This window comes from Bos javanicus, chromosome 3 (genome assembly GCF_032452875.1).
Source record: "Bos javanicus breed banteng chromosome 3, ARS-OSU_banteng_1.0, whole genome shotgun sequence".
Classification (NCBI taxonomy): Eukaryota; Metazoa; Chordata; class Mammalia; order Artiodactyla; family Bovidae; genus Bos; species Bos javanicus.
In genome coordinates this window covers 32,446,786-32,473,841 of record NC_083870.1, presented here as the reverse complement: position 1 = coordinate 32,473,841, position 27,056 = coordinate 32,446,786, and the positions used below count along the sequence as shown (strand labels likewise).

Genomic DNA, 27,056 nt, shown 5'->3' with positions numbered 1-27,056 from the left:
GTGACATTCTATCATTCAAGATAAAAGTTATAAAATTTTCAAATATTTTTATATGTAAAGAGTAACTGATCTATAACTTTTTAGACAATGCTGATGTTGAATCAAGAAAATATACATCAGTGTGACAGTACAAACTTCTCTTTGCTGCCTATTTTCTGTTTGATTTTAGAAATGTTTGAACCATTAAAGAATTATTTCTTAATTAACTCAAAGTGTTCCACAGTGGTACTGAACTTAAAAAAAATCTGTATGTCTTCTGCATTTTGGTTGCATTTTTTCCCCAACTGGTTATAAATGTTTTAACAAAGTATTTAATGGAGAAGCTCTAAAACATTTTAATGTTTGAAGTTTTCCTAAGTTAATATTATCAAAAAAGAATTTTGCAAATAAGAAGACTCTGAAAGAGGCACTGAACAAATTAAACAAGAAGTGCACAAATGTATATAACATACAATTTTGAAATTTTAAAATTTTGAAATATTTCAAAGAAATATTTCAATTTGTAAGAAATATTTCAATTTGTAAATATTTCAAATTGTACAATATTGTACAAATATTTCAATTTGTAAAGAAGACCATTTTGATAGAGCTATTTTTAGTATGATTTTTAATTGGATATATTTATTGCTAATTAGATGAGAGGTGTACAAGAAGTATTCTGAAGAGGTGTACAATCTTGCACCTAAGTTTGGGGAAACATTCAAAGGAGTCATGAAGATAGTTGTTGAAGAAATCTTCTGTGGATGGAAGCAAAAAGACAGCATCTGTTAAAATATTAGCATTATAATATTAAAACATTTTAATAGAAAAAACCAGAATTGAGAATATCCCCCACTGAGAATATCCCCCATTTAGCAGGCTTCCTAGGTGTCTCAGTGGCAAAGAATACACTGCCAATGCAGGAGATGCAAGAGACACAGTTTAATCCCTGGGTAGGAAGAATCCTTTGGAAATGGAAACCCGCTCCAATATTTTTGACTGGAAAATTCCATGGACAGAGGCACCTGGTGGGCTATAGTCCATGGGATCACAGAGTTGGACACGACTGACTGAGTACAAACATACCTATTTAGCAGAATTTCCTCTGAGCATCTTTAAGGAGAGTTTTCCTCAATTAAAAATTTTCTAGCCTACAAAGAAAAATCAGTAGAGTTATTATGGACTGAATTCTATCACTCCAAAATGCATATATTGAAGTGCTAACCCTAAGTACCTCAGACTGTGACTGTACTTGGAGATAAGGCCCTTAAAGAGGTAATTGAGGTAAAACAAGATCATTAGGGTGACCCCTAATCCAACATGACTGGTTTCCTTATGAAAGATTAGGACACACACACAGAGACAAACAGAGGGAAGACCATGTGAAGACACGTGGAGAAGATGGGCATCTATCAATCAAAGAGAGAGGCCTCAGAAGAAGCCAACCCAGCAGATACCTTGAGCTCAGACTTCTAGCCTCTAGAACTAAGAGGAAATAAATTTCTATTGTATAAGCCATCTAGAATGGCATTTTGCTGTGGCAGTCCTATCAATCTCACATCAAAGGTATCAACATCTTTGAAATGATTAACCATGAAAAGCAATTTTAAAGATTTCAAGCAACATTATAAAACATAATAAAACTGTAAGGTAGGTAGAATAGGGGAAAGGAGTCCAAAATGGTGGTGGCTAAAACACAAGGAAGGTCCGAGGACCAGAGTGAAGACTTCAGGCAGAACAAACAGAACAAACAGCACTCCTGGCTAAGCCCAATTTGCATAGGGCAGGCCCAGGTGGAAGAAAAAACATATAAAAGGAGAAGCCAAAGCGCTTTCTCTCGGACTATCTCTCCCGAGTGCATGTGCGCTCGTGTGCCCACGCACTCTCTCGATCTCGCGCGCTTGCTCTCTCTCTCCCCCCCTCCCCTCACACTCCTCCTCCACTCTCTTCTCTTTGAGTCTTGGATTCTCCTGCTATCTTCTAAATAAAATAGAGCTGTAACACTGATTTGCCTAAGAGCTGTAGCACGGTTTTTCCAAGACCCGAGAGCTGTGACGTGCCAAGGGCTTTAATGTCCGTTGCTCCAAATCTTCGTTGTGACGAGACAAAGAACCGGGAAACATACACTCGCGTGACAAAACCATACTGAAAAATCTTTATTCTTCAGAAAAAATGCCAGTAACACCTTACTTAGAAATACGGCTAAGAAATTTATTGATGTTTGTGAATATATAGCAAGAATAATTTGAAATTTTAAATATTTATTTACTGTGCATATATATTCACTTTTTAGAAAAAAAATCTTTGCCAATAGTTTTAACAGAACTATTTAAGTTCATCTGTATAGCAAAACACTGAGCAAAAGTAAACGTTTCAAAAATTACATATTTCTTTTTTTAATAGGCATTAGAGTTTTATTAATTTTTATTGGAGTATAGTTGTTTTTAAAAATTATGTATTTCTAATGCCCCTTTCATCTCAAGCGTGTCTGGGTTTGGATGATAAATTATGTGAAAGGACTCAGAACTTTTGATCAGATATTCCACTGTAAACTGAATGTCCTTATAAGTTTGCAGAAAAGAAAATTCCAGATGTACACAGAGTGGGGACCCAGTCATTTTGTATACGAACTAAAAAGGGAAAACCTGAACTTAATTTTTTGTGGATCTGACATATTTCACAGCCATTACAGCACCTCTGGCCCAGAGATCCGCATCCCTCTGTGATCCCCGTGGCTTGCACTTTAGCCTTCTGTAATGTCTCTGGATTGCTGTCTTCATCTGGAGAGTCCACACACATGGCTCCTTATCTCATTGCTTTGGCTCTGCCAGGAAGGAAGTCACCCTTGGTATTCCCCCCAGAGCTCTCTCCAAGTCCCTCCCTGCTGCTTTCTTTATTTAACCAACATTTATATAGCACTCTATGAACAGGCCCGGTCTTCAGCACTCTAATAAACATCAAATCTCTGGATTTCCGTGAGGACCCCCTGCGGTAGTCATGGTGATTATTCCAGCTTTACTGGAAACCGGCACTGAGAGGCTGAGAGACTTGCCTAAGGTCAAAGGGCTGCAAAATGCTTTGAAAGCTGCCAGCATGACTCAGGTGTCCGTGATCTTAGCCCACACTATGCTGCCCTTTGGCCCAACCACACCCTGAGGCCACTCTTCATCCCAGTCCAGGCTCCAATTTTTGGATCACACTCAAACCTGAGGGGGAAAGCGAAGTGGAGCGGTCAGGGGGTTAGCACTCGGTGTTTTAGGACCTGGTTCCCTGATTGCAGCACACCCCTTCCAGGAATCTGAAGTCATCACGCTGCGCCTGACTGGTCGCCCTCGGGGCGGGGAAGGGACCTCCAAGAGGGAGCCGAGGTTGTTAGGAGTAAAATGATAGGTGGTGACCCAACCGCGCTGCCCCAGGCGACCGGGTGGAGCAGTCTGTTGCCCAGAGCTGTGTGGCGGAGAACCACCAGCACCCGCTCCTGCAAGGAAAGATCCACCCCGCGCCCCAGGCCGTAAAAGCGGCTGCTCCTCTTCCGCCTCACCCCCGCCCTCCCTTCCCCACCTCGGGCCCTGGGCGCTGGAGCTCAGACGGAGCGACCCCAAGTGGCTTCCCTGGCGAGCGCTCTTGCAGACACCTCGGCGCCCACCTCTTCTATCACTCCCCTTTCGCGGGCCGAGGGGTGTGGAGGTGGAGGCGCGCAGAGCATAGGTAAAGGGCAGAGGGCCCAAAATCTCTTAGGTTTGTCGACTAAAAAAAGAGTTGTGAGTTAAGTTTTATTTGGGGCAAAATGAGGACTGCAGCCCGGGAGGCAGCAACTCAGATAGACGAGAGACTGCTCTAAAGCGGCTTTGGAGGAAAGGCAATATACAAGGTTTTATGAAGCACTCAATTTACAAAAGGTTTTTTGTTAGTCATGAGGGTCTGATGTCACCATGAAGAGATTTAGTGCTTCTCTAGATATGAAGAGATGCAAGGACTGAGATCATAAAATCTGTTCCTAAAAACATCCAACTATCTAAAGACCTGTCCCATCAGATTGCCTGGATCACAGAGTGCCTCACTCCGCCCTGAACTCCCTCAGGGATTGTTGAAGCTCAACAACTTTAGGAGCATGGGGTTCAATCTTCATAGAGGCAGATGGCAAATGCCTTTGTTGTTCAGTCATTGGCAATGCTCTTGGTAAGTGCCAATTTGTAGCTGACAGGTTGAAGAAGAAAGCCTGTTTGCTGTCATGGCTGGCCTGGACTGGACGGGAAGGGTGGGGGAGCCCAGTGAGGAAATCCCCATCCCTGTTCCCAGAAGGAGACAAGTGACAGCGTGTTGGAGGTGTCAGAGATTTACATCTCCTGCCCTTCACAATTCTCCCAGCTACCTGCGCTCTTCATCCACACCCACAGACTAGGTGATCCAGTGCTGAAGATTGGCAGTTCCCGCCCCCCACCCCCAAAACCTCGGTAGGGGCGTCTTGTGTTGGGTTGAGCTGTCAAGGTCAGAATCCAAAGGTGGATTCTCCGCTGGAGGGAGTGGCCTGTCCTGGGTCCTGCCCTGGGAAAATCACCAGGGAAGTGAGGACTCTCTCAGCTGCAGGGCCCCTGGACTCCTAAGGCTGCTTGGTGCTGGCTGCTGGGGTTCCCTTCTAACCAGTCGATCTGGGCCACCACAGACTAGCTGGAGGCAGCTGACACCATTTCCAACAACAAGAAACAGGTGGGCCACGCTCTGGCTAGAAAGAAAGAAAGTGAAGTTGCTCAGTCGTGTCCAACTCCTTGCAACCCCATAGACTGTAGCCTACCAGGCTCCTCTGTCCGTGGGATTTTCCAAGCAAGAGTACTGGAGTGGGTTGCCATTTCCTTCTCCAGGGGATCTTCCCGACCCAGAGATCAAACCTGGGTCTCCCACATTGTAGGCAGACGCTTTACCATCTGAGCCACCAGGGAAGGTGTTCTTTAAAAACCTCCTGGCTAGAAGCTCTGAGAACCCACATGGAAGGCAGGAAGTCTATTGGACCAGGTGCTCAGACCTTGCCCATTATTCCTGCCCATGGATGCTCACCTGCCCCACTCATGTTCTGCTGTCTCTAGTTGCTCACTCCATCACCAGTTTTTTTTTTTTTTTAATCGGTATCAGTGTTATCATTTGGATCGACAAGTGACTGTTCCAGTCAGCTGCAGTGTCTCACAAAACATGCTCTGAAGAACACCAGTGGTTTGCAAACTGATAGTAAACAGAACACATTTGGGTAAATGTATCCTATATTCATACTGTGTGTAGGCCACAGATTTGATTCTACATTTCTAGTAGCCAGTAAAAAATAGAAAAAGAAATTAGTTACACAATATATAATGTCTGAAAGATCAGAATAAACCAACAAGACAAGCCCAACTATTTTAGATTCTAAGAACAAAAACAGACGTCTCCCCAGGATTTTCATAAAGAGAACGCTGTATAATGGGAAGATGAGCATCTTCCCAGTAAACACAAGGCCTATTTTATAGACAGTTGCCTCCTATAGCATCCCTCAGAAGAAGGGGAGGGCCTAAGTCAAAAATGCAATCAATCAGAGCCAACCAATAGCAAGCCTATAACATAAGAGCCAAACCTGGCCTTTCTGCTGGGCTCTCTGGAGATGGGCTGTCCAAAATAGTAGCCATGAGTCACAGGTGACTACTCAGCACTTGAAACGTGGCTCATCCAAACTGAGATATATATTTAAGCTGAAATACACACCAGCTTCGGAAGACTCATAAAGGAAAAAAAAGTAAAATATCCAAATAACTTTTATATAATTGATATAAATTAGTAGCCCCGTGATAAAATGATGTTATAGATCAATTAGATTAAATAAAATATTATTAAATTAACTTTACCTGTTTCTTTTTATTTTTCTAAATGTGGCTATTAAAAATTTTAGAGTTATATATGGGGCTCCCAATATATTTCTATTGAACAGAAGCAATATTACTTAGACTATATTCTACATATAATAAATATATAAAATATATAATATGATATAATTATATATAATATATATGCAGCATTTCCCCAACATATTCAACCAAAGAACTTTTTTCATCCTGAACACAGCACTCATTGACACAACTCTGAAGGGCAGTTGAGGGAACACTGACCTAAACAATGTCTCACAGGACTTACCCTAGTCCTCAAGTCTCTTGTGTGGCTTGTAGTTTAACTCCGAAGTCTCTTCTCTTGCTATTTCCTCCAACTAGTATCTAAACCAATATTTTCACCAGATTTCAAGTCTTTATCCCAGACTTAATGAATCAAACCCTTTGAGACTATCCTTTTTATATCAGTTAACTTTTATGGCATGATAAACCTCCCTCAAATATAGTGGCTTATAATAGTGACCATTTTACATGCTACACCATGGATGAACTTTGCGGAGTGAAATAAACCCATCACAAAAAGACAAATGCTGTATGATTTCCCTTACAGGAGGTATCTAGATTAGTCAAAAGCATGGACACAGAAAGTAGACTGTGGTTACAGGAGACTGTGGGGAGGGGGAAATGTGGAGTTTTGTCCAGTTGGTATGGAGTTTCAACTTGGGAAGATGAACATGCTCTAGACAGCTGTTGCATAACAATGTGATTATAGTAAACACTACTGAACGTACACTTAAAAATGGTTAAGAGGGTGAAATTACAGCACATGTTTTTTACCACAATTCAAAAAGTTTAAATTAAAAAAAATCCAGCAACAATGAATTTAGTTCTCAATTCTATGAATCAACGATTTGGGCTAGGATGGGCTGGGTATTCCTTCTACTGGTCTTGGCTGGGCTGACATAGACCTCTATGGTCAGCTGACAGTCAGCAGCCTGGCCCATTGTTGGGGCTGCCTGGCTATCAGCTAGGGCCAGTAAAGTGACAGGCCGCATGTTTCTTGTCTTCCCTCAGGCTAGCCCTGCTCACATGGCAGTCTCAGCATTCTAAGATTGTGAGAGCAAAAATCACATGGCCTCTTCAAAACTAGACCAGGAACTCACACGGTATTATCCCTCCAACTGCTCTCTACCAATCAAAGCAAATAGCAAGGCCAAATCAAATCCTGATGCAAAAAGCTATAAACCAGCGTGGCTATTTTTACAATGGTCCACACTTGTTCTGTAGTCCCATTTTCCAGAATAATCCATTATTATCTGTTTCTTATGGTTTATATGTACAGAAGCACACTTTTTAGTATTTCACTTTTTTTGCTTCCTCAGACATATCATCTGTAGATTAGAGCTATTTAATTTTTTTAGTGGTGAATTTTTGCATTATCTCTTTGTTAAGCTTCCCTTCCCCCCATCTTTCTAGAATCTCAGTACTAAATGCAGGATATTCTCAAGATGATCTTATCCAAATACATTTTATTGATTCCCTCTATCTACCTCTGTCCCTTCCCTTTGGAATCCTTAACTCCAGATGCAGAGCTGCCCACTCCTCAAGCTGGGCTCCCTTTTATTTGGCTCTAATAGTTGGACCCAATTAAATCCAGACCAATTTTTCTTATAGAACTTAATTCACCAGATCATAATTTCCCACTTATTTACCTATCTGTACCAGTGACAGTGAGCCCTATGTCTTGTTTACTTATATAACTGAGCATTCTCATGGTACCTGGCACAATATAGGCATTCGTTAGGTCATTATTAAATAAATAAATGATCGTTAATGAATAGTTTGATACAGGTATAGGCTGATGATTTTCACTGTGAGTACAGTATCTCTCTACAAGGTTATAAGGGTTGGGAACTGCACCTCCTCCCTTTATTTCTTCCAACCTGTGACTAATCTTTTACTGGAAGAATGCCTTCTTTTAATACCTCTTACCTGGCTTCCCATATGCTCATTCTTTTGGCAACAATCTCAGATATCTATGTACACATCTATGAGTGCCACCTGTTAGATTCTGTCTCTCTATCAGAGTATTTCCTCTTTGGATGTACTTTAAGTGATGAAACTCTCTGGAAACAAGTATCCCTACACTCCTTATTCCTTCTTGTACACTTGAAAAGCATGATTGTGCAACTGTGGATACAGTGTTGTATGTATGCAAATTAGGTCAAATTTATTAATAACCCATTCATATCTAGACAGTTACTGACTTTTCTATGTTCTGTTAAAGTGGAGAGATACTTTAAAGTGGAGAGATACTTTAACAGCTCACAGTGTAATTGTGAACTGTCAATTTCTCCTTTCAGTTTTGTCAGTTTATATATGATAGAGATTTTCAATCTTGATATCCTTGTTGGATCAATTATTATAATAATTGATCTAATATTTATTATTATGCTAATAAATATTATATAATAATTCATAATTATTATAAAATGTCCTTCTTTATTCTCAAAGACTACTTATTATCTTAAAGTCTACTCTTTCTGATATCAATATAGCTACACCAACTTCCTTTGGCTAGTGTTTATGTTGTATATTTTTCCCATCCTTATACTTCAGTCTTGCTGTTTATTTGTGGTATGTGTCTCATAAGCAGCATACTTTTAAGCAGTTTTAAAACAAGAAAATAAATGAGAAATCTTTGACTTATGCCTAGAGTATTTAGCCCATTTACATTCACTGTGATTACTGATATAGTTAAGGTTTGCATGTGGCTTGCTAAGTCGCTTCAGTCATGTCCAACTCTTTGTAACCCTATGGACTGTAGCCCGCCAGGATCCTCTGTCCATGGGATTCTCCAGTCAAGAATACCAGAGTGGGTTGCCATGCCCTCCTCCAGGGAATCTTCCCAACCCAGGGATCAAATGCATGTGTCTTAGGTGTCCTGCATTGGCAGGTGGGTTCTTTACCACTAGCATCACCAGGGAAGCCCCATAGTTAAGTTATAGTTTAAATCTGAAATCCTTTTTTTGCTGCTCCAATCAACTTAAAGGAAACTTTATTGAGACCCAAGGCTAAGGGAATACCACCCTACAGAGCAGGAGGGGCTGTAATGGACCTTCTTCTTGAGGGGCAGGTTGTTGGTACAGCTTGTAAGATTTGGCAGTGTAGGGGTGCAGGTGAGCAAAGCCCTTGGGACAGATTACCTTGTCAAAGTGATATTTCTGGTCTAACTAGTGGAAGTAATGCCACCTGGTAGGTGAAGGAACAAGTTCAGAATGAATTGTTTCTGGATATTGTAGTCTGAGTGAGTATTGAAACCCTCCAGCTGTTTTCCCATGGAAATTGGAAGCTGCTGGATAGGTGGGATGCCCTCTTTGTCTTGAATTTTGCCTTTGAAATTCCTTTGACACCTTTGACATGGTCACTGGGCTCAACTTCAAGACCAAAGACCCCCATCAGTGTCTCACAAAGATTTGCATCTCTGCATCTTCTTACTGGCTGCCTAATTGAAGAGAAAGAGCTAAACCTATAATGTTTGTGACCCATATGCTTTATATTGTTTTCTTTCTCCATTGAGAAGAACAACAATTGTGAAAAAGGGGAAGCAAAGAAGGAAAATCTTCAGATTATAAACTTCATTTTCAGGCAGATGAATTCTAGTGGTAAGTACATAAGAAATTTGAGAATCTGGACATTTGTCCCACTCAAAAGCACTGTTAGATATTCTAGTATCAGGAGTGAAGGCACAGGGGAAAGGGAGACAGAGTGAAGCATGTTAATCTGCTTCTGGGAATATCAGTTGCTTCAGTCATGTCCATTCTTTGCAACCACATGGATTTTATCCCACCAGACTCTCTGTCCATGGAATTCTCCAGGCAAGAATACTGGAGTGGGTTGTCATTCCTTCTGAGAAGGACCAGTGAGATTGTTTGCTACAAATGCATGAGCTAGGAAGCCGGAGGATTAAGTGACTTTCTCAAGCCCCTCAGTGTTAGTGGTAGAGGCTGCACTAGACTTCTCCTAAATTCCAAGTCCAGGATGTGTTCTCATCCATTATACCCTGTACTTGGATTAAGGGTTGTACCTGCATTTCACCCTCCTCCTTCACCCTACCCTCATTTCCACTGTAGTCCTAGTCCTTACAGTCCTTTGAGAGACTGCACCTGCTCTAGAATCATACTCCTGCTTTAGAATCATAGGCTGGCTTTACTGATGAAAAAAGGCCAGAATGAAAGAACATTAATAGCCCTGTAAGGGCTTTCTCCTTATTGCAAAATTCCGACTTAAATTGAAGAAAGTAGGGAAAACCACTAGGCTACTCAGATATGACCTCAATCAAATCCCTTACGATTATATGGTGAAAGTGACAAATAGATCCAAGGGATTAGCTCTGATAGACAGAGTGCCTGAAGAATTATGGACAGAGATTCATAACATTGTATGGGAGGCAGTGATCAAAACCATCCCATGAAAATGAAATGCAACAAGGCAAAATAGTTGTCTGAGGAGGCCTTACAAATAGTTGAGAAAAGAAGAGAAGTAAAAGGAAAAGAAGAAAAGGAAAGATATAGACATCTGAATGCAGAGTTCCAAAGAATAGTAGGAAGAGATAAGAAAATCTTCCTAATTGATCAATGCAAGGAAATAGAGAAAAACAATAGAATGGGAAAGAATAGAGATTTGTTTAAGAAAATCAGAGATACCAAGGGAACATTTCACGCAAAGATGGGCACAATAAAGGACAGAAATGGTATGGACCTAAGGGAAGCAGAAGATATTAAGAAGACGTGGCAAGAACACACAGAAGAACTATGCAAAAAAGATCTTAATGACCCAGATAACCATGATGGTGTTATCACTCACTTAAAGCCAGACATCCTAGAATGTGAAGTCAAGTGGACCTTAGAAAGCATAACTACAAACAAAGCTGGTGGAGGTGGTGGAATTCCAACTGAACTATTTCAAATTCTAAAAGATGATGCTATGAAAGTGCTGCACTTGATATGCCAGCAAATATGGAAAACTCAGCAGTGGCCTCAGGAATGGAAAAGGTCACTTTTCATTCCATTTGCAAAGAAGGGCAATGCCAAACAATGTTCAAACTACCACACAATTGCGTTCATTTTACATACTAGCAAGGTCATGCTGAAACTCCTCCAAGCTAGGCTTCAACAGTACATGAACTGAGAACTTCTAGATGTACAAACTGAATTTAGAAAAGAGAGAGGAACCAGATCAAATTGCCAACATCTGTAGGATCATAGAAAAAGAAAGAAAATTCCAGAAAAATATCTATCTCTGCTTAATTGTGTAGATCACAACAAACTGTGAAAAGTTCTTTAAGAGATGGGAATACCAGAACACCTTACTTGCCTCCTGAAAAACCTGTATGCAGGTCAAGAAGCAGCAGTTAGTACTGGACATGGAACAATAGACTGGTTCAAAATTGGGAAAGGAGTACATCAAGGCAGTATATTGTCACCCTGCTAATTTAACTTCTATGCAGAGTACATCATGTGAAATGCCAGGCTGGATGAACCACAAGCTGGAATCAAGATTGCCAGGAGAAATATCAATAACCTCATATATGCAGATGACACCACCCTAATGGCAGAAAGTGAAAAGGAAATAAAGAGCCTCTTGATGAAGGTGAGAGAGGAGAGTGAAAAAGCTGGCTCAAAATTCAACGTTCAAAAAATGAAGATCATGGCATCCAGTCCCATCACTTCATGACAAATAAATGGGGAAAAAATGGAAACAGTGGCAGACTTTATTTTTTTGGGTTCCAAAATCACTGAGGACAGTGACTGCAGCTATGCAATTAAAAGACACTTGTTCCTTCTGGAGGAATCGATCTGCCTGACTTCAGACTATACTACAAAGCTACAGTCATCAAAACAGTATGGTACTGGCACAAAGACAGAAATATAGATCAATGGAACAAAATAGAAAGCCCAGAGATAAATGCACACGGCTATGGATGCCTTATCTTTGACAAAGGAGCCAAGAATATACAATGGAGGAAAGACAGTCTCTTTGACAAGTGGTGCTGGGAAAACTGGTCAACCACTTGTAAAAGAATGAAACTAGAACACTTTCTAACATCATACACAAAAATAAACTCAAAATGGATTAAGAATCTATATGTAAGACCAGAAACTATAAAACTCCTAGAGGAAAACATAGGCAAAACACTCTCTGACATAAATCACAGCAGGATCCTCTATGACCCCCCTCCCAGAGTAATGGAAATAAAAGCAAAAATAAACAAATGGGACCTAATTAAACTTAAAAGCTTTTGCACAATGAAGGAAACTATAAGCAAGGTGAAAAGACAGCCTTCAGAATGGGAAAAAATAATAGCAAATGAAGCAACTGACAAAGAATTAATATCAAAAATATACAAGCACCTCATGCAGCTTAATACCAGAAAAATAAACCCAATCAATAAATGGGCCAAAGAACTGAACAGACATTTCTCCAAAGACATACAGATGGCTAACAAACACATGAAAAGATGCTCAACATCACTCATTATCAGAGAAATGCAAATCAAAACCACAATGAGGTACCATCTCACACCGGTCAGAATGGCTGCTATCAAAAAGTCTACAAACAGTAAATACCGGAGAGGGTGTGGAGAAAAGGGAACCCTCTTACACTGTTGGTGGGAATGCAAACTAGTACAGCCACTATGGAGAACAGTGTGGCTGCTAAGTCACGTCAGTTGTGTCCGACTCTGTGCGACCCCATAGATGGCAGCCCATTAGGCTCCTCTGTCCCTGGGATTCTCCAGGCAAGAATACTGGAGTGGGTTGCCATTTCCTTCTCTGAACAGTAGGGATTCCTTAAAAAACTGGAGATAGAACTCCCATATGACCCAGCAATCCCACTGCTGGGCATACACACCGAGGAAACCAGAATTGAAAGAGACACGTGTATCCAAATGTTCATTGCAGCACTGTTTACAATAGCCAGGACATTGAAGCAACCTAGATGTTCATTGGCAGATGAATGGATAAGAAAGCTGTGGTATACATACACAATGGAATATTTCTCAGCTACTAAAAAGAATGCATTTGAATCAGTTCTAATGAGGTGGATGAAACTGGAGCCTATTATAGAGAGTGAGGTAAGTCAGAAAGAAAAACACCAATACAGTACATTAATACATATATATGGAACTTAGAAAGATGGTAACGATGACCCTATATGTGAGACAGCAAAAGAGACACAAATGTAAAGAACAGACTTTTGGACTCTGTGGGAGAAGGCGAGGGTGGGATGATTTGAGAGAATAGCTTTGAAACATGTATATTATCATATATGAAATAGATTTCCAGTCCAGGTTCAATGCACGAGACAGGGCGCTCAGGGCTGGTGCACTGGGATGACCCTGAGGGATGGGATGGGGAGGGAGGTGGGAAGGGGGTTCATGATGGGGGACACATGTACATCCATGGCTGATTCATGTGACAGTATGGCAAAAACCACCACATATTATAAAGTAATCAGCCTCCAATTAAGATAAATTAATTAATTTTTTAAAAAGACACTTGTTCCTTGGAAGAAAAGCTATAACAAAGCTAGACAGCAGATTAAAAAGTAAAGACATTACTTTGCCAATAAAGGTCCATAGAGTCAAAGCTATGTTTTTTTCCAGTAGTCATGTATGGATGTGAGAGTAGAACCATAAAGAAGGCTGAGTGCTGAATAATTGATGTTTTGGAACTGCAGTGTTTTGAGAAGACTCTTGAGAGTCTCTTGGACTGCGGGCAGATCAAACTAGTCAATCCTAAAGGAAATCAACCCTGAATATTCATTGGAAGGACTGATGCTGAAGCTGAAGCTCCAATACTTTGGCCACCTGATGCAAAAAGCCAACTCATTGGAAAAGACTCTGATGCTGGGAAAGGTTAAAGGCCGGAGGAGAAGGGGATGACAGAGAACAAGTTGGTTGGATGGCATCACTGACTCAATGGACATGAGTTTGAGCAAGCTCTGGGAGATGGTGATGGACAGGGAAGCCTGGTGTGCTGCAGTCCAGGGGGTTGCAGAGTCAGACATACTGAGTGACAACAACAACAACAAAAGCAAAGATGAATCAGATAACTTGACCCTGGAAGTATAGGGAGTTCATGAAGTTATCACGGCAGAATCTATACCTGAAGCCAGGACTCTCAACTCCTACTGGATGGTTCATTTTTGCCCTGAGTGAAATTACTCCTCAGGGAGATAGCTTCAGGTATTAAATAGACATACACTATTATCCTTTCTGTTTCCATTTCCAAATAAGTAAAATGGGAATAATGGAATAAATACAGTACCGACCACGTGGGGTTTTAGTGAGAGTTAATGAGTGAATTTAATTATTAATGATTTACTCAGAACACTGCTTGGAACACAGCACATACTGAGTAAGCATTAGTAATTGCTAATATTAGCATGTAAGGGAAATAGAGTACATTTAAATCAGAGTTTTCCAGTTTTAAGGTTTCATTTTAGCAAAAACCATCGATGATAAAGTTTAAAATTCCCTCTTGGAGAAACAGAGATACCTCTAAGAGATACCATCAGTCCTGAATTGCCTATAAATTACAGGTTTGCTGTAACACACAAGGATGTCATTCAGATCCTCCCCCTTGCCTCTTCAGATTTAAACATAAAAGTTATTTGGAAATATGTGGCTTCTTAAGCAATCTGCAACTCCCCAGGGAGCTTTCTCAGTGAGAGTTTCCCACTCTATTCCTCTGGGTAGTAGGTTCTGCCCACCAGCTGACCTAGTACTTCACCAACTAGGCCAAGTACCTGCCAGGTCTGGGGCACTTCAAGCCTGGCCCCACCTCTGCCTTCATACTCATCTGATCTATGCCTTTGCTGGAATGTGGAAAATGAAATCACACCATCAAAAGAAAGGATGTGAATCTCTACCAAGCTCTCATTGGCCTGAAAGACACACAAATGATGAAAGGACTGTGAGTCAAAATCTTTTTACCTTCAAGAACAGGTTGAACAAAACCTTCCACAGCATCTCGCAGGCAGAAATTCCAAACAGGCCAACAAGAAGCACACAGATTCTTAATATTTCCAGTACAGTGATGACTCTAACATAAGGGAAATCACTGGCTCATAGGAAGTGGTTGTCAATTGAAACACAGCTTCATCGCCAAGGAAAATTTAGGAAAGTCCATATTCCTGTGGACTCAGATGGAAACAATCTTCCACTCAGAACCCATCCAAAGCTGGCATTGATGAAGCACTGTATCCTTAGTGAAGTCCTTAGTCATGGACTTCACTCCAAGAGGAGTAATTAGAACAGTAGAGACACTGAAACATAGCAACTTGAGGTCACCTACTCCAACTACTCTCACAATTTAGGAAATAAGGATGAGAATAAAGAAAATCAGCATGAGAGGCAGTGTGAGACTCCTGGCCTCCCAGTTACTCCAACAGCTGATGTTGAAATGATCAGTCAATCTTTCCATTTGTTCTGATTCAGCACTTTGCTTCTTTTCCCTCAGAAATAGACAAATGAACATTCTCCTGGCTCTTAGCAACTGGAGCTTTGGAATTGCTCCATTAATTTTTCAAGATGACTTTCTTTGATTTTACTACAAGGTGTTGGAACCACCAAGGTCTTACTCTGCCTTCTCCACCAAGGTCTTACTCTGCCTTCTTTGTGTTTCTCTTGGTTTTGCTGCCATGGTATCCACTCTTGAGAACCACTCAGACTTTTCTATTGGTTGGGTCACCAAATTCCTGCCCCACTACAAGTGTGATGGGCTGGACTTTGGAAACACCTTGGCTCTTGTGGGAGTATTCCTTAGAATAATAATCTCTTCACTGTCCTGGTGCAGGCGAACTATGTTCCATATAATTTTGACTGGAAAGCACACAATCAGTCACTTATGAAAGATCACTGAGACCATATAGAAAGCCTAAATCCCTACAATCTCAATTGGAAATGAAGGATCTGGAGACTCCATTCTGGTGAGGATGCTGAAGATTGAAGGATGGGAGAGATTAATGTAATTCAAAAAATAGTAATGCAAGTCAGCTTAGAGTTGAAATTTATAGAATTTCTTCTATTCATGTACAGGAAATGTGTGAAGCTTTTGAATGGGAGGCCAAGTAGATCAACAAGCCCAAGCTGATAATCACCACTTCTGTAGTTGCTGGCATCCTCACCAGCCAGTCAGCCTGTGAGATTCCCCCACCTGTCCCAGTGAGCAATAACATGCCCCATAACTTCTCTGGGTATTGCTTACGCAGGAGACACTCATCTTGGGAGGGCTACTCTGGAGAGATCAGCTGTCTCTACAAATACCCAACTGGAAGCCATGCCAACCTCAGTGTGATGAGTCCCTGCACAGACCAAATACAGCCCAGGGATGTTATCAATTACATGGAGATACAGGGACAAAAGAGATCATAAATTTAGTGCAAGATTAACAACCAGTGCATTTTTCATCAAAGAAAATGAAGTCCATTACTCATTTTTTCATAAATTATAAAATGTTTCTCCCACCTTTCTCCTCTTGCTGTTTCCTTTCTGCTTTGCCTATTTTCTGCTATTCTACTTTTGGACATGTATGCTCTACAGACTTTCAGTCATTCACCAATGAATCATACCAGAAAAATTATGGAAAAAAAAAAAAACACCAAAAACCTTTAGCCCTTCTCCCATATATTTCTGGTGGGAAGGGTATATCTAAAGTGTGTGTGTGTGTGTGTGTGTGTGTGTGTGTGCGCGCGCGCGCATGAGCGCGCACTGTGCACACCAGTTGCTCAGTCATTTCCAACTCTTGGTTTACGTGGTCTATAGCCCGAGAGGCTCCTCTGTCCTTGGAATTCTCTAGGCAAGAATACTGGGGTGGGTAGCTATTACCTTCTCCAGGGTTTGAATCTGGGTCTCCTGCATTACAGGCAGATTCTTTACCATCCGAGCTACTAGGGAAGTCCAATAGCTTTTTGGCGCTTATTTGCTGGGAGTGCTTGCTAAGTAGCTTCAGTCATGTCCGACTCTTTGTGACCTTATGGACTGTAGCTCACCAGGCTCCTCTGTCCATGGGATTCTACACACAAGAATACTGGAGTGGGTTGCTATGCCCTCCTCCAGGGGATGTTCTCAATCTGGGGATTAAACCCACGTCTCTTATGTCTCCTGCACTGGCAGGAGTGTTCTTTACTACTAGTGCCACCTGGGAAGCCCTTAGTGGGAAATTAAGCTGTTATAATTAATTAACTAGTTCTTATTTACTAAAAATTCATCAACTAATTACCCTGTACTGACAATTTTATTAGATAAGGGACAAAAAAACAGCCAGTGCTTTTTTAATAAAAGAAAATGAAGCACAATTACTCATTTTTTTCATAAATTATCGAATGTTTCTTCCACCTTTCCCCTCTTTCTATTCCCTTTCTGCTTTGCCTATTTCATGCCATTCCAGTTCTTGCACATGTACACTGTACAGAATTTCAGCCATTCATCATTCACCAATGACTCATACCAGAAAAATTACTAAAAAAAAAAAAAAAAACCCAACACTTAGTGGGGCATCCAACTAGAGCAGCCAATATGAGTGCTTATCTAGCCTCCCTGCCAAATAACTATGAGTGTCCACTAGTAGCCTCAGATCAAATCAGATCAGATCAGTCCCTCAGTCGTGTCTGACTCTTTGTGACCCCATGAATCCCAGCACACAAGGCCTCCCTGTCCATCACCAACTCCTGGAGTTCACTGAGACTCACGTCCATCGAGTCAATGATGCCATCCAGCCATCTCATCCTCTGTTGTCCCCTTCTCCTCCTGCCACCAACCCCTCCCAGCATTAGAGTCTTTTCCAATGAGTCAACTCTTCGCATGAGGTGGCCTAAGTACTGGAGTTTCAGCTTCAGCATCATTCCTTCCAAAGAACACCCAGGGCTGATCTCCTTCAGAATGGACTGGTTGGATCTCCTTGCAGTCCAAGGGACTCTCAAGAGTCTTCTCCAACACCACAGTTCAAAAGCATCAATTCTTCGGCGCTCAGCCTTCTTCACAGTCCAACTCTCACATCCATACATGACCACAGGAAAAACCATAGCCTTGACTAGACGGACCTTTGTTGGCAAAGTAATGTCTCTGCTTTTGAATATGCTATCTAGGTTGGTCATAACTTTCCTTCCAAGGAGTAAGCGTCTTTTAATTTCATGGCTGCACTCACCATCTGCAGTGATTTTGGAGCCCCCAAAAATAAAGTCTGACACTGTTTCCACTGTTTCTCCATCTATTTCCCATGAAGTGGTGGGACCAGATGCCATGATCTTCGTTTTCTGAATGTTGAGCTTTAAGCCAACTTTTTCACTCTCCTCTTTCACCTTCATCAAGAGGCTTTTGAGTTCCTCTTCACTTTCTGCCATAAGGGTGGTGTCATCTGCATATCTGAGGTTATTGATATTTCTCCTGGCAATCTTGATTCCAGCTTGTGTTTCTTCCAGTCCAGCGTTTCTCATGATGTACTCTGCATATAAGTTAAATAAACAGGGTGACAATATACAGCCTTGACGAATTCCTTTTCCTATTTGGAACCAGTCTGTTATTCCATGTCCAGTTCTAACTGTTGCTTCCTGACCTGCATACAGGTTTCTCAAGAGGCAGATCAGGTGGTCAGTATTCCCATCTCTTTCAGAATTTTCCACAGTTTATTGTGATCCACATAGTCAAAGGCTTTGGCATAGTCAATAAAGCAGAAATATATGTTTTTCTGGAACTCTCTTGCTTTTTCTATGATCCAGCGGATGTTGGCAATTTGATCTCTGGTTCCTCTGCCTTTTCTAAAACCAGCTTGAACATCAGGAAGTTCACGGTTCACATATTGCTGAAGCCTGGCTTGGAGAATTTTGAGCATTACTTTACTAGCGTGTGAGATGAGTGCAATTGTGCAGTAGTTTGAGCATTCTTTGGCATTGCCTTTCTTTGGGATTGGAATGAAAACTGACCTTTTCCAGTCCTGTGGCCACTGCTGAGTTTTCCAAATTTGCTGGCTTATTGAGTGCAGCACCTTCACAGCATCATCTTTCAGGATTTGAAATAGCTCAACTGGAATTCCATCACCTCCACTAGCTTTGTTCATAGTGATGCTTTCTAAGGCCCACTGGACTTCACATTCCAGGATGTCTGGCTCTAGGTCAGTGATCACACCATCGTGATTATCTGGGTCGTGAAGATCTTTTTTGTACAGTTCTTCTGTGTATTCTTGCCACCTCTTCTTAATATCTTCTGCTTCTTTTAGGTCCATACCATTTCTGTCCTTTATCGAGCTCATCTTTGCATGAAATGTTCCTTTGGTATCTCTGATTTTCTTGAAGAGATCCCTAGTCTTTCCCATTCTGTTGTTGTCCTCTATTTCTTTGCATTGATCGCTGAAGAAGGCTTTCTTATCTCTTCTTGCTATTCTTTGGAACTCTGCATTCAGATGTTTTATATCTTTCCTTTTCTCCTTTGCTTTTCACTTCTCTTCTTTTCACAGCTATTTGTAAAGCCTCCCCAGACAGCCATTTTGCTTTTTTGCATTTCTTTTCTATGGGGATGGTCTTGATCCCTGTCTCCTGTACAGTGTCACGAACCTCATTCCATAGTTCATCAGGCACTCTATCTATTAGATCTAGGCCCTTAAATCTATTTCTCACTTCCACTGTATAATCATAAGGGATTTGATTTAGGTCATACCTGAATGGTCTAGTGGTTTTCCCTACTTTCTTCAATTTAAGTCTGAATTTGGCAATAAGGAGTTCATGGTCTGAGCCACAGTCAGCTCCCGGTCTTGTTTTTGTTGACTGTATAGAGCTTCTCCATCTTTGGCTGCAAAGAATATAATCAATCTGATTTCGGTGTTGACCATCTGGTGATGTCCATGTATAGAGTCTTCTCTTGTGTTGTTGGAAGAGGGTGTTTGTTATGACCAGTGCATTTTCTTGGCAAAACTCTATTAGTCTTCGCCCTGCTTCATTCCGTATTCCAAGGCCAAATTTGCCTGTTACTCCAGGTGTTTTTTGACTTCCTACTTTTGCATTCCAGTCCCCTATAATGAAAAGGACATCTTTTTTGGGTGTTAGTTCTAAAAGGTCTTGTAGGTCTTCATAGAACCGTTCAACTTCAGCTTCTTCAGCGTTACTGGTTGGGGCATAGACTTGGATTACTGTGATATTGAAAGGTTTGCCTTGGAAATGAACAGAGATCATTCTGTCGTTTTTGAGATTGCATCCAAGTACTGCATTTCAGACTCTTTTGTTGACCATGATGGCCACTCCATTTCTTCTGAGGGATTCCTGCCCACAGTAGTAGATATAATGGTCATCTGAGTTAAATTCATCCATTCTAGTCCATTTCAGTTCTCTGATTCCTAGAATGTCGACATTAACTCTTGCCATCTCTTGTTTGGCCACTTCCAATTTGCCTTGATTCATGGACCTGACATTCCAGGTTCCTATGCAATATTGCTCTTTACAGCATCGGACCTTGCTTCTATCACCAGTCACATCCACAGCGGGGTATTGTTTTTGTTTTGGCTCCATCCCTTCATTCTTTCTGGAGTTATTTCTCCACTGATCTCCAGTAGCATATTGGGCACTTCCTGACCTGGGGAGTTTCTCTTTCAGTACCGTATCATTTTGCCTTTTCATACTGTTCATGGGGTTCTCAAGGCAAGAATACTGAAGTGGTTTGCCATTCCCTTTTCCAGTGGACCACATTCTGTCAAATCTCTCCACCATGACCCGCCCGTCTTGGGTTGCCCCAAGGGCATGGCTTAGTTTCATTGAGTTAGACAAGGCTGTGGTCCTAGTGTGATTAGATTGACTAGTTTTCTGTGAGTATGGTTCCAATGTGTTTGCCCTCTGATGCCCTCTTGTAACACCTACTGTCTTACTTGGGTTTCTCTTACCTTGGGCACGGGGTATCTCTTCACGGCTGCTCCAGCAAAGCGCAGCCATTGCTCCTTACCTTGGACAAGGGGTATCTCCTCACCACCGCCCTTCCTGACCTTCAACCACTAGTTAAATGAACCAAGTCCTTCTGTCGTATATTTTTGGTGTGAAGGTTGTATCTAAAATTGTGTGTGTGTGTGTTAATTGCTCAGTTGTGTCTAAGTCTTTGCTACCCCATGAACTGAAGCCCACAAGTTTCCTCTGTCCTTGGAATTCTCCAGGCAAGAATTCTGGGGTGGGTAGTCATTCCCTTTTCCAGGGGATTTTTCTGATCCAGGGATCAAACCCAGGTGTCCTGCATTGTGGGCAGTTTCTTTACTGTCTTGAGCCACCAGGGAAGCCCCAAAGCCTATATATCGGTATGTTATTGTCCTTCCAGTAGTTCTTGAGGTAATCAAGCAATGGCAGGAAGCTTAGCTAGAGGCCCTATCCAGTTGATGGCCTAGTAATTAGGTATTAACCAAACTTTTTGGTATGGTTTTACTTGCTGTACAAATTTACCTGCTATAAAATATTTGTAATGCATTTTAGAGCATTACTGATATAGCTCTTTTGAAATAGTATGTCTCTATCATAAAAGGCTTCCTTTGATAACATAGCCACCCTACCAAAAAGTCTAGTTAATACCTAATTATTAGGCCATTAAGCTGCCTGTGATTGCAGGATTACGCCAAGAACTACTGGAAGGACAATGGGCCCCAGCTAAGAAGCTCATAATTGGATTCCCAGTCTATGAACACACCATCATCCTGAGTAGCCCTTACAACCACGAAATTCATGCTTCTTCTACTGGCCCTGGCTCTCCTGGGTCCTCTCCCAGGCAGTCTAGGTTCTGGGCCTACTATGAGGTATGCTCTTGGAAACCATAGAAAGAAGGGGATAGGTGGGTTTCTCTTAGTCCATAAATTTAACATGATAAACAATATTCAACGCTTCTTGGTTCATTTAACTAGTGGGGCTACTAGTGGACACTCATAATTATTTGGCAAGGAGGCTAGATAAGCACTCATATTGGCTGCTCTAGTTGGACCCCCCACTAAGGGCTCTCATAGGCTGGATTCCAAATAAGAGAAAGTAAGAAAAAAAGATATAATCAATGAGATTATATCAACTTATAAATACTTCTAAGGAATTGCCAAGGTATTCTTTGATTTGAGAACTTCTCCCCAAAGTGAAAAAAAAAAACAATCTAAATCTGAGAAAGAATCAAAATTCTAAATTATCTTTGGTATTTTTTCCTATTTCTAAAAAAAATGCCATTGAGATTTCAATAGGAATTACATTGAGTCTGTAGGTTGCTTTAGGTAGTGTAGATATTTTAATACTATTAATTTTTCCAATTCATGAACACAGATGTGTTTATTTGTGTTTAATTTCTTTCAGCAATGTTTCATAATTTTCAGTGTACAAGCCTTTAGCTTCCTGGATTAAGTTTATGCCTCAATACTTTATTCTTTTTGGTGCTGTTGTAAATGGGATGTTTTCTTAATTTACTCATGTTGTTTATTGTTCATGTATAGAGATGTAACTGATTTTTGTACATTGATTTTGTATCTTGCAACATTGCTGAACTGGTTTATTAGTGCTATTTGTGTGTGTGTGTGTGGTGGGGGTGGGTATTTTTGCTTCCCAGGTGGTGCTTGTGGCAAAGAATTCACTTGCTAATGCAGGAGACAAAAGACTGAGGTTCAATCCTTGGATCAAGAAGATCCCCTGGAGGAGGGCATGGTAACCCATTCCAGTATTTTTGCCTGGAGAATCTCATGGACAGAGGAGCCTGGTGAGCTATAGTCCATAAGGTCGCAAAGAGTCAGACATGACTGAAGCTGCTTAGCAAGCACTCCCATCAGATAAGCGCCAAAAAGCTATTGGACTTCCCTGGTGGCTCAGATGGTAAAGAATCTGCTTGTAATGTAGGAGACCCAGGTTCAAACCTGGCAAAGGTAATGGCTACCCACCCCAGTATTTTTGCCTGGAGAATTTCAAGAGCAGAGGAGCCTCTCAGACTACAGACCATGGTAAGAGTCAGCTACAGTCTCATGGGGTCGCAGGAGTTGGACATGACTGAAGTGATTTCACACACAGAATGCACGTGGAATATTTTGGGTGGAAATATTGGTTTTCCTACATATAAGATTGTGCATGTGCAAACAAATAATTTTAATTATTTCTTTTTAATTTGAATGCTTTTATTACTTCTTTTTTATTGAGATATCATTGACACATAACATTGTGTAGGTTTAGAGGCCAAAGAAGGAGGGATGTGTGTGGTAGAACACCAGCAGAGTCAGGTGTCTGGAAAACCAAGGAAACAAATGTATCAGGAGAAGAAAGTGATCAATTGTGTCAAATTCTACTGATATTTAAGTAGGATATTTAAATGATATTTAAGTAAGATGAGGTCTGAGAACTGACGATTAGATTTAACAACATCACAATAAACTGTGGAAAATTCTGAAAGAGATGGGAATACCAGATCACCTGACCTGCCTCTTGAGAAACCTGTATGCAGGTCAGGAAGCAACAGTTAGAACTGGACATGGAACAATAGACAGGTTCCAAATAGGAAAAGGAGTGCATCAAGGCTGTATATTGTCACCCTGCTTATTTAACTTCTATGCAGAGTACCTCATGAGAAACGCTGGGTTGGAGGAAGCACAAGCTGGAATCAAGATTGCCAGGAGAAATATCAATAACCTCAGATATGCAGATGCCACCACCCTTATGGCAGAAAGTGAAGAGGAACTAAAGAGCCTCTTGATGAAAGTGAAAGAGGGGAGTGAAAAAGCTGGCTTGAAACTCAACATTCAGAAAACCAAGATCATGGCATCTGGTCCCATCACTTCATGGGAAAGAGATGGAGAAACAGTGGAAACAGTGTCAGATTTTATCTTTTTGGGCTCCAAAATCACTGCAGATGGTGAGTGCAGCCATGAAATTAAAAGACGCTTACTCCTTAGAAGAAAAGCTATGACCAACCTAGACAGCATATTTAAAAGCAGAGACATTACGTAATAAAGGTCCATCTAGTCAAAGCTATGGTTTTTCCAGTGATCATGTATGGATGTGAGAGTTGGACTATAAAGAAAGCTGAGTGCTGAAGAATTGATGCTTTTGAACTGTGGTGTTGGAGAAGACTCTTGAGAGTCCCTTGGACTGCAAGGAGATCCAACCAGTCCATTCTGAAGGAGATCAGCCCTGGGATTTCTTTGGAAGGAATGATGCTAAAGCTGAAACTCCAATACTTTGGCCACCTCATGCAAAGAGTGGACTCATTGGAAAAGACTCTGATGCTGGGAGGGATTGGGGGCAGGAGGAGAAGGGGATGACAGGATGAGATGGTTGGATGGCATCACCGACTCAATGGACATGGGTTTGGGTAGACTCCGGCAGTTGGTGATGGACAGGGAGGCCTGGAGTGCTGCAGTTCATGGGGTCGCAAAGAGTCAGACATGACTGAGCAACTGAACTGAACTGAATGTCATCAATAGGGTGCTTTCCTGGTGGCTCAGACAGTAAAGAATCTGGCTGCAATGCAGGAGACCTGTGTTCCATCCCTGGGTAGGGAAGACCCCTTAGAGGAAGAAATGGCAGCTGACTCCAGTATTCTTGCCTGGAGAATTCCAAGGATAGAGAAGCCTGGTGGGCTACAGTCCATGGGGCAGCATATAGACACAATGGATCGACTAACACACACACACACACACACACACACACACACACACGTCATCAGTAAGAGTCAGTTTATTACATGCCTTGGGCCTGAGTAGACTAGGTTTAAGAGAGGATAAAGGTAAAAGGATAGTAGACAGAATACACAAACCTGTCTGAGTGTGTCTCAAAGGGAAGAGGTTAGAAGTAAAAGATAATGCACACTGGAAGCTGAACTTACTGATTTAACTCAGTTTTAGACATATGAAAGATAAAAATTTTAAACTTTTTAATAATTTTTTTAATAAAAATTTAATTTAAAACTTTTTCAATAGCTCTCACCTCTCACCTCCTGATTTTTATGTTATTATTATCATTCAGAAACCAGGAGCGACACGGCTCCGTCAAAAAAATTTAACATCACCTTTTTATAGTACAGCTAAAGTCATATTTGAATTAATGTGTTGTCCCCCGGGGACTTAGCAGGTAAAGAATATACCTACCAATGCAGGAGAAAACAGGAGATACGGTTCAGTCCTTGGATCGGGAAGATCCCCTGGAGGAGGGCATGGAAACCCACTGAACTATTGTTGCCTGAGAATTCCATGAACAGAGGAGCCTGGTGGGATCCCTGTGTCAATGGGATCACAAAGAGTCAAACGTGACTGAGCGACTAAGCTTTCACGTATCACCAGTACTTATACTACAGCTTCTCTAATACTGAACTCTTCCTTTGTTTTGGCTTTCTTTGCTGAGAAGGGCTTATGCTGCCTTCCATTTTTTTTGCATGTATGAAAAAGCCTGACTTTTGTCTTTATACTTGATCATTAGCTTGTGGAACATAAAAGTTGTGGCTCACTTTTTTCCAAATTTTTTTCACAAGTTTTGTAAGTATTACTCCCCCACCCGCACCCCCTGGCATTGCATATTGAACTAGTTTTTTTGCCTATGGTTTTTTTCATTTATTTTTTGTTATTGTTGTTGTTTACTGGTTTGCAGTGAATAGTTTTTTCAAATAGTGCTGTGGCTGCAACAGTCCTTGAGTTCATTCATATTTGAGAACATATACTTTATACTTGAAAACTTTCTGGTGAAGTCCAATAAGACAGGCTAATATCTTCTTTTCCTCAAAACTGTTCTCTCTGCTTTACCCTTTACTTCAGCAACTCAGGCAGCAACCAGTTCTGCATAAGCTCAGTCACCTTTTGAAGTTGTAGATCTGTGTGTTGCACTTCTTTCTTCTCATCCTGGGGCTTCTCAGATACAGACTTCTACTGAAACATGGACAAACTAGACTTCAGAGGAGTTAATGTCATTCCTGGGGATCAGGGGACCATGTTGTCTCCATCTTTCTTCCCTGATAGTCTTAAAACACATTTCAAGGACTCCTAAGAGAGTCCCAAGGGATTGAGCATTCAGTTGTCCCAATTAGTGGGCAACTCAAAAATATACTTTTGTACTGGCCCTCCTTCTTCCTGTTTCACTCCTCTATCTATTCCTCCTGCTCCAAATTCCACTTTCAAATAATTTATTCTCACATGATCTGCTTTCAGGTAAACTTGGTTTTAGATGGTAGGTATTGGTCCATTGTGTTCTGGCACTGAATATAGTAGTGAGGATGTTTGAGGCCAATGGATACTTACTATGCCTTTATCAACCCATATCTTCTAATTATCAGTACCTTTCTCCTTCCAGTGCCTGAGGAGAGACTTATTTATCCTTGAAGTTCCATAACTCAACTAGGATACACTTTGATTATGATGGTTCTTTATCATTTGCTCCTAGAAGACAGTTGAAAGGAAAGGGTTAATTTAACCAATACCCTGCAGACTAGTTTCCCAGAAAGAAATTTGGCCTGATGCCTCTGAAAACCAGATGTAGCCTAGGATTTGACACAGTCTATCTTGGCAAAAAGCTGACATGTTAGACCAGGGCTTCAGCCAAGTTTCCACCAAGTAGCAGTGCTGTAATCCTAAGGGTTATATATATCACACCAAGGGAAGGCCAAGTGTTCTCACAATCAATTAACAGTGAGATAGTGGGTAGAGCTGAAAGCCAAGGTTTTGCAACACCATTCTGCTATTAGGTCCTATTCCTTAATCTCACTAGGAAGACTTTGGTTTTTAAAAACTAAAAAGTTAAAAAACCACAACATCCAAAGTCCAGGGTCTCCCTCTTAGGCCTAGATTTGCTCTTTATTAGATTGTTGTGTAAGCTGCAGTCCATGGGGTCCCTAAGAGTCACACAGGACTAAGCGACGTCACTTTCACTTTCCCCTTTCATGCATTGGAGAAGGAAATGGCAACCCACTCCAGTGTTCTTGACTGGAGAATCCCAGGGACGGGGGAGCCTGGTGGGCTGCCGTCTATGGGGTCGCACAGAGTCGGACACAGACTGAAGCGACTTAGCAGCAGCAGCAGATTGTTGTGTGGGGTAGTTCCTCCCGGCCGCCGCTCCTGGCCTCGGGTCGGGAGCGGGTAGCTCCTCCCAGCGGTTCCTGCGCCGTCGCAGCCTGGCACTCTCGGCCGCTGCCCCTAACCTCGGACGAGGGGTAGCTCCTCTCGGCCGTGCTTGTGCGCTGTCGCAACCGCCCACGCTTGTGTTCTCACA

At 41.5% G+C, this 27,056-nt stretch overlaps 1 long non-coding RNA gene across 2 annotated transcripts; it reads right to left on the bottom strand.

The window, feature by feature from the left end:
• Positions 1-583: 583 nt before the first annotated feature.
• On the bottom strand, positions 584-27,056 carry LOC133244121 (uncharacterized). Of its 2 annotated transcripts, XR_009735311.1 has the most exons (4): positions 24,950-27,056; positions 5,032-5,193; positions 1,066-1,130; positions 584-737 (listed from the first exon to the last, which is right to left on the bottom strand). It is a non-coding gene; the product is annotated as an uncharacterized LOC133244121 (long non-coding RNA). The 2 variants fall into 2 exon arrangements; XR_009735312.1 differs by lacking the exon at positions 5,032-5,193.